General features: G+C 42.9%; 1 pseudogene; it reads right to left on the reverse strand.

Moving 5' to 3' along the window:
• Nucleotides 1-932, reverse strand: LOC102697759 (myeloid-associated differentiation marker-like protein 2; annotated as a pseudogene).
• Nucleotides 933-7,535: the final 6,603 nt, after the last annotated feature.

Here is a 7,535-nt window from a genome sequence, read left to right on the forward strand (position 1 = left end):
ATGTCAGGACACTGAATCGCAAGCAAACAAAAACACAGAGGCAAGCAGACAGGTTGGCTGTAAAAGACTGGACGTGCCCCATATTGAGCAGCACTAACGAATCAAAACCCACACATGGAGTAAATCAGGTCCACAATGTAGAGGGTCAAGTTGACATAGGTCATGACCGTCACCACCAGCAGGTTGTCCCACACACAGTTCTGGCAGTCAGCTGGGCGAGGGTTCTTTCATAAGCTGTAGTAGGGCCAGAGGATGGCTGCTGAGAGGTACAGGAGCACTGCCAGCACGTGGAAACCGGCCATAACTTTGTCAAAGGGGAAGGGCAGAAGTTTGAGGATCGGTAAGACATTCAGGACAATGATGACGACAGTAATGGGGAAGCAGACTGCGTAGACAACTACGCACCACTCCATGCCCAACTTTCCAAAGTAGCCAGTGAGGGAGATGAAAATGATGCAGGCTACAAATGCTTCCAGGACCTTCAAGAACCCCGGCACAGTAGAGAGGTAGCCACCACCTCCACTGTGTTTGGCCAGCACAGTGTAGACATCGAAGCACAGGAAGGACACTGCCGTGGCCACAATTGCTAGGATACAGCTTTTGCAAGTGTAGAAGACTGGATAGATGATGGAGGCTGAGAAGACCATGAGGGAGGAGAGCATGGCCATGCCTGTGGTGAAGTCATCCCAGTTCATGCAAAGGCTCAGGAGCAGGTGAAGCCCGAGCATCTCAATAATCACGATCACCAGCGTCATGAGGGCACAGAAGAACCAAGTGAACATGCACCAGTTCCAGTACGAGTGGAATGTGGGACCCCCATGTCCCACGATGCCGAACGCCACGACGCAGAGCACGATCTCAACTTGACGCATTATCCCCTTCGGCTTTATCAGACTCAAGAACGTTAGAGTTATTTTTATGTCTGGCTTCATGCTTCTCCTTAAACGTAAGCGTTCAAACTCTGATCCTTAGTGCACAGCCCTTTAGACCTCACTCTGGAGTAGACGCAAAGAGAGAGGAGTTTTGGCTGTCCTTGCTCTCCTAGGCAGTCCCAATTTGTGTGCTTCCACACTCTGTTGCAGAAGAACAGTGCTCCTGCTGAATGTGGTTTTGTGGAACAGGTGTCATGCATTATCCTGCCTAAAGGTTTTCATTGTATTGAAGTATTCATGAGTGTGCTGGTTCCAGATTAGCATTTGTCGTGGAATGTTATCGAAGACAAGCCAGGAGAGGTATTCTCATCCACTCAGTAAGGTCTTTATTCATATTGCAATATGGGAAAAAGCCATCACCCGTCTGTGCAGAAAATTGAAAGCTGATTCAAAAGCAAGCAGGGTGAACCCTTGTTTTATATCTTTTTTAAGCTGATGCAACACTTCAAGGACGGGCAAAGCAGTCATTTTCCATTACTTATAGGTTTTTGCTTTTAAGCAAAAAGCGCAGTTATTCTAATAGTTTCTCATACTGCCTTCTTCAAGCAGCAGAGATAAACGTTATTAAAACATCCTGCACCCTTGACGAGTTGGGGTGCTCTCACACTTTGTTCTGAGTATCCAGCTGCTTCTGCAGCACAGCTCTGTCCGTAAACAACATTTTTAGGATAAAACAACTTTTCTCAGTAACTTTCCATTACACCTTCATCACACAATGTGAGTCCAAATAGATTTTGTCTGTCTTCCACAGAGAAGTCACACCCTGGGATCCATTCTGATTGCACAGCACAGTACCTGTTGGCTATAGTACCTCTCCACTCATATTATAAAACATCAAGCATTGCACTCAGCTTTTCAGGATGCAATCATTGCCCATAAATGTGGTCCACACTTTCCTGGTCATGGAGTGAAATCTAAATAATTTCAAAAAGGGGACTACATTCCAAATATTTTCGTAGAAAACTCATTACTAGGCCGGATTTAAAATGTGTGCTGCCTCAATCGGTCCCCGGTTGATTAGTCATTTGAGGTGTTTTCTTCATGGGAAAGTGTAGGTGTGGGGGGAAAATAGGTTCGCGTGAGAGAGATTAGTTTGGAACAAAGAAACTTGAGACATGTTTGAATTTGCATGAAAGGGAATGCCAAAGGAATTCGTGAAATCACTTTCAGTTTAAGGATTTCTGACAGCCCTTCCTCATCCTTGAGCTGTTATTTGATTGTGTGTCTTTTTGTTTTTGCATTTATTCTAAACCGCGGTGACAGCAAACAAGTGTTTTGTACTATTCTTACTTGAAAATGCACAGCTTCTTTTATTGTTTCTGATAATTGTTGCACTCTTTGTCTGGAAATAGAAATGGAAGTATAGTTAAGGTTGTGCTGTTACTGTGCCCACAGAATGTGCCTCTCAGAAAGAACTGAGTGTGTCAAAAGAACACAGCTACCAAGAAATGGTCAGCTCATTGACGCAAAGGTCACTGGATCTAAATTTTAAAACAATAAAAAAATGTTTCCTTGCCTTTGCTTTTAGATCTCAAGACGTGAAGAAGCAGATAGCATACATTCAACACAAAATCAAAAATCACCACACGGTGAAAAATGTGCCTCACTGATGTCCCAGAATGCCTTGTGACAGTGATATTAGGTGTCTTACAGAGTCCAGCGAAGTTTGAATGTTTTTTTAATAGACTGGTAAAGCAATTTGAAGAGCAAGTGAGCTATTTAAAAGGGCGATTCATTTTATCTTGGAATCACTAAGAGCAAGTCGAGCAAAAAAGCCGAGTCTTAGCTGTGTCCAACGAAGTAAATACTGCCAAGAAATGTTCATTGCAAAACCTTCAAATCCAGGTTAAAATCCTTTGTTTCTAACCTTCCTCTTAGGCATCTCCAGGTACTGTAAATGGGTAACGATTGAGTTTGTACCTCAGATCCTTTACCCACCTAACCATAGAATGTTAGGGTCAGCTTGAAGTTATAAAAAGTAAAAAATAATGGGTGTCTTGGTGTTATGAAAGCTGTGGACATTGTTAGTTTACTGTAGTTTGTGTTTTGCTGTAGCCCATTTATTGTGGCCTTTGACATTAATAGGCTGGACATTGACCTGCGATCTTCCTTACCACCTGCAAAGTATTTCAGAATGAGAAAAAGCTGATTTTAAAACTGAAGCTGGTCTCTGTTTAAAAGGTTGCCTGTTGAAAAACAGCTGCACATCGCTCAAATGTTTGCTGTTGTCGGAGCTTTGGGTACTTCACAAGGGGAGATCATTTCTTAGGAAAAGGGAGGAGTTAGGAATCTCACTTAAATAGACGAAAAACAGAAAGGTAAAACAAAGCTCTCATTCTACCATGCAGAAGCAAAGGGACACAAACAAGGAGACGCCATCAGCAGCAAAGATGGGTGAGGATTTCAAGTCGTCTAAGCTGAATATCGTCCATTTCTGCGAGATCGCCCTTGCTGGCATTGCAGTGGTCTTGTCCCAGCTCATGAAAATTGAAATCACTAGGACCATTGACAGTGTGTCGCCTATTGGGGACCCCCTGACCGCGCTTCAAAAGGTCATCCCCTTGGGCAATGCCATTGCTAACAGAGACCCGTCCAGAAACACCCCAGCCAAAGTATGGTGCATTATCGTCTGGTGCTTCTGCTTCTCCATGACCGGGCTGACGGTTCTCCTGGAGTTCATGGGCCACTCCAAGAAGTCCAACCGCTGTGAGAAGTTCATCAAGGCTGTCCCCCGGTTGGCGATGGTCATCGTCCTCTCCGCCTGCATCGTCTTCCCTGCTTGCCACCTCTGCATGCTGAACGGTTTAATCAAGACGGAGTTCGAGACGATGTGCCACAGGGAAATGATTAGCTGCACCGTGGTGTCCTGCCTCCTCTTCATCGCCTATGGCGTGGAGGTCAAGCTGAAGTGGCCTTAGTCTGGTCAAAGTGGCCTGCTTTATGGATCATCCCCGCCCCCCATTAGATTCAGCCATGGCCCTCACGCAGTCCTTGTTTGCTAATGTACAGTAGATGTTCGCTTTCAGGCTCCTTCCACCCCAGTCTCCTACTGGTCATCAGCATGCAGGTGTTCAGCTGTCACCCGGAAGAGTGGATCACAAACTGGGACAAGGGACATACTGTCTTTTTTCCAGCCACCCTCACTGGTGCAACAGTGATGATTCTCAGTCTCTGTTTTCAGGGGTCTCAAGTGTAAATGGGAGTCAGCTGTGAGGGACTGGACCTAGCTGTTACTGTATTTTTCAGGTGGTAGGTTTGCTGATTGTTCTCTAAAAACCTGTCTCTAAGGTTCATTTTTTTATCAGTAATTATTGTCTAAAGATTATAATTAACTGTGATCCTGCTTAGAACAGTGTGACTCTGTGTATATTCTAGGTGTCGGGGTAATTTTAAATAAATCTAGTGGTGTGCTTTTAACTCAGTTTTTTCTGTAACTGCAGTGGCTGCGTTACTTGTTGTTTTATGTTGTAAAACGTAAAAAATTTAATTTCCTTTAATTTTTTTGCACCATAATATTAGTAGAAAGATGGTGATCCCATATATTTCATGCTATCTGCTTCTTGTCTTCTTGTGCCAGTAGCAAATAGTCATGGGTAAAATGGTTCACTGCTATCAATAGCTTTATCCAGGTGAAAGGGAGTCTTTTTAAATTCCTTTATTTAACCTATTACCTGAGAACAAATCCTCATTTACAAAATTTACCAAAAGAAATGACTGGATCCATCTGAATGAAGTGCTTTTTCGAAGGTTTGGCAGTAGTACTCCTCCCAGAATTGGATAATAAGTTTTACCAGTGTAGTTTAATGGAAAACACATGCAAAGCCCTTTGTAAACTGATGGTGATAGTTTGCTGTATGCATTCAACTTCAATAAACCTGAATGTGTTTATTTTTGCTGGTCTGTTTTTGTTGCTTTTGTTCCACACCTTAGTGACCGAATGTGGAAAAACTCCCCATCAACTGGTGTTGCAGCTTTTACAATCCACTTTTAAGAGCACATAAATAATAGTAATTATTCAAAAACAATTTCACTCCTTCGTATTCATAATGTAGCAACTTGAGCAATAAATCAATGTTCAACATTTCGCAAGGTGAATTCATATCATGCAGTTTATACATGGAATTTGAGATTTTAACTTAAATGCATTTTGTTTTCTTCAGTCCGTTCACGCTTATTATGAAAAAGGAAGCTCATCACTTCAGACCGAGCGCAGCGCGACAGTGACATGATCTGCTGAATACCACAAACTACACAAGAGACAGCACCACAGGGAGAAAGACACGTCAGTCCCTCGGAGATAAACAATGCAAGGTCATTGGGATACAGAACACTGCATGAAAGGCGTGTGGATGTGTATTGAAGTAGGACAAGACTGCCCCCTGGAGCACAGTCTGAGTGCTGGAATATTACAGAACACAACTGAAGCCTGGCACCCTAGCTAGCATTTGCTCATATTTAACAAGCAAAGAGGTTAATTTGAAGATTCATGTTGCCTATTGCTATTTCTGTCTTGGATTCAATCACATACTAAACTTCTGTACACATTGATACCTGTAAAATAAAAGTCTGAATCTGATGTATATACAGGGTATCATAATTTTGTCATCACCTTGTTCCCAGAAAATGCACGTGTGTGAGTGAATGTGCAAAGACTAGCAGTTTCAGTTTCCACGTCAATGGGTCTCCTGAAGCCTAACAATTATGTTGATATTGGACAGGACTGAACTTTCTTCCTTAGGGAAGTATTTGATCAGTATTTGCTTGATGTTAATAATAATAATAATAATTGCTTACACTTTCTGGACACTCCACTCAAAGCGCTTTACAGGTAATGGGGACTCCCCTCCACCACCACCAGTGTGCAGCCCCACCTGGATGATGCAACAGCAGCCATAGTGCGCCAGAACACTCACCACACACCAGCTCTCAGTGGGGAGGAGAGCAGAGTAATGTAGCCAATTCATAGAGGGGGATTATTAGGAGGCTATGATTGGTAAGGGCCAATGGGAAATTTGGCCAGGATGCCAGGGTTACACCCCTACTCTTTTCAGGAAACGCCCTTGGATTTTTAATGAGCACAGAGAGTCAGGACCTCAGTTTTACATCTCATCCGAAGGACAGCACCTGTTTACAGTATAGTGTCCCCGTCACTATACTGAGGCATTAGGACCCACATGGACCGCAGGGTGAGCACCCCCACTAACACCTCTTCCAGCAGCAACCTTAGTTTTTCCCAGGAGGTCTCCCATCCAGGTACTGACCAGGCTCACACCTGCTTAGCTTCAGTGGGTTGCCAGTTGTGAGTTGCAGGGTGATATGGCTGCTGGCTAAATGGTTTTTACTTGCTCAGAGCTTTGTTCAAGGTTTGAGCTTTTCGGTTCTAAAATAATGCTGGGTGTAATAGTATTATTGGGTGGCACAAGCAGCCACTTAGAAGTTAGAGAATTAACTAAATCTTTAGAATATAAATCAAGGGATGTTATATTAAAAGATAACATTGTTAAGAATACTGTACATGCAGTTTTGATCATCAAGTTACAAAATGTTTTGCAGGCTTAAGAGAAATGTCTCTTCAGAATAGACAGTAAAAACTTTCAACAGGAGGCATTTTACATAAAGATTTGTGGGGGAAATGGAATAAGCTGTGTTATCCATGTTGATACCCTGGTTGCCAGGAAACAGCTGGATAAGATCCTCACATCAATTAGTTACTAAGTGATAACTAATTGACTACTAGCTACAGTAGCAATTGAGTTGGTTACAAACCAGATGAGTCTTTCTTATGTTGTTATGTTTTCAACAAGCCCCGTTCCATTACAAACCGTTAATTGTAACAAACTCTGACTGGTCTATAGTTTTAAGTTACTATGCTGCTATAATTATACTAAATCATGACGCTATTGAGTATATATTTAAAGTCAACAGGTCCACCATAAGCACAGCACATCTGTTGCTTGTGTTGACCGTCCACACTTCCAAAATGTCTAGAATTACTGTCAGCTTTTTTTTTATTATTGAATTGAATTGGAACACATATTTGAATTGTCAGCCTAGACATAAATTATAATTACAAATTAAGAAATGGCTGGATGACATCCTCGGATCAATTGACTAGTGACTGCCAAACTGGCTATAGACTAATCCCTTCCTCGGTTTGCAAACGTTCTCCCGGTCTATGTTTTTGTATTTTAAATCAACCTAGAGCGGTGATTTACGTTTGAAATCCGCTCGTTAAGACTAACGAATGCAATCAGCCGGCAAAGCACACCCGCTATGCTCTATTTCATCCATTTTCTCGCAAAAATAAAGGGTTAAACGACAGCGGTAAATCGCTTTGCACTCTATGGTCGTCTTCCGTTGTTTTACTTCCGAGTTTGACCCGAACTCTCTTCGGGCAGGAACTTCCGACAGCGGCTCAGCCATCAAAACAAGAGACGGATGAGACTCGTAGTCCGGGAGTGGGGTGAAAGCCCCAAATGCCGTTATTTTCTGAGAAACGCAATGCGAGTATAGCACCCCTGACCCATGATCGCCCATTTCTTCTCCACAGTGTGAGTCTACATATTTCTCTGGGAAGAAAAACCCCCCGCAAAACGTGAGGTG

This window comes from Lepisosteus oculatus, chromosome 19 (assembly GCF_040954835.1).
Source record: "Lepisosteus oculatus isolate fLepOcu1 chromosome 19, fLepOcu1.hap2, whole genome shotgun sequence".
In the NCBI taxonomy this organism is placed as follows: domain Eukaryota; kingdom Metazoa; phylum Chordata; class Actinopteri; order Semionotiformes; family Lepisosteidae; genus Lepisosteus; species Lepisosteus oculatus.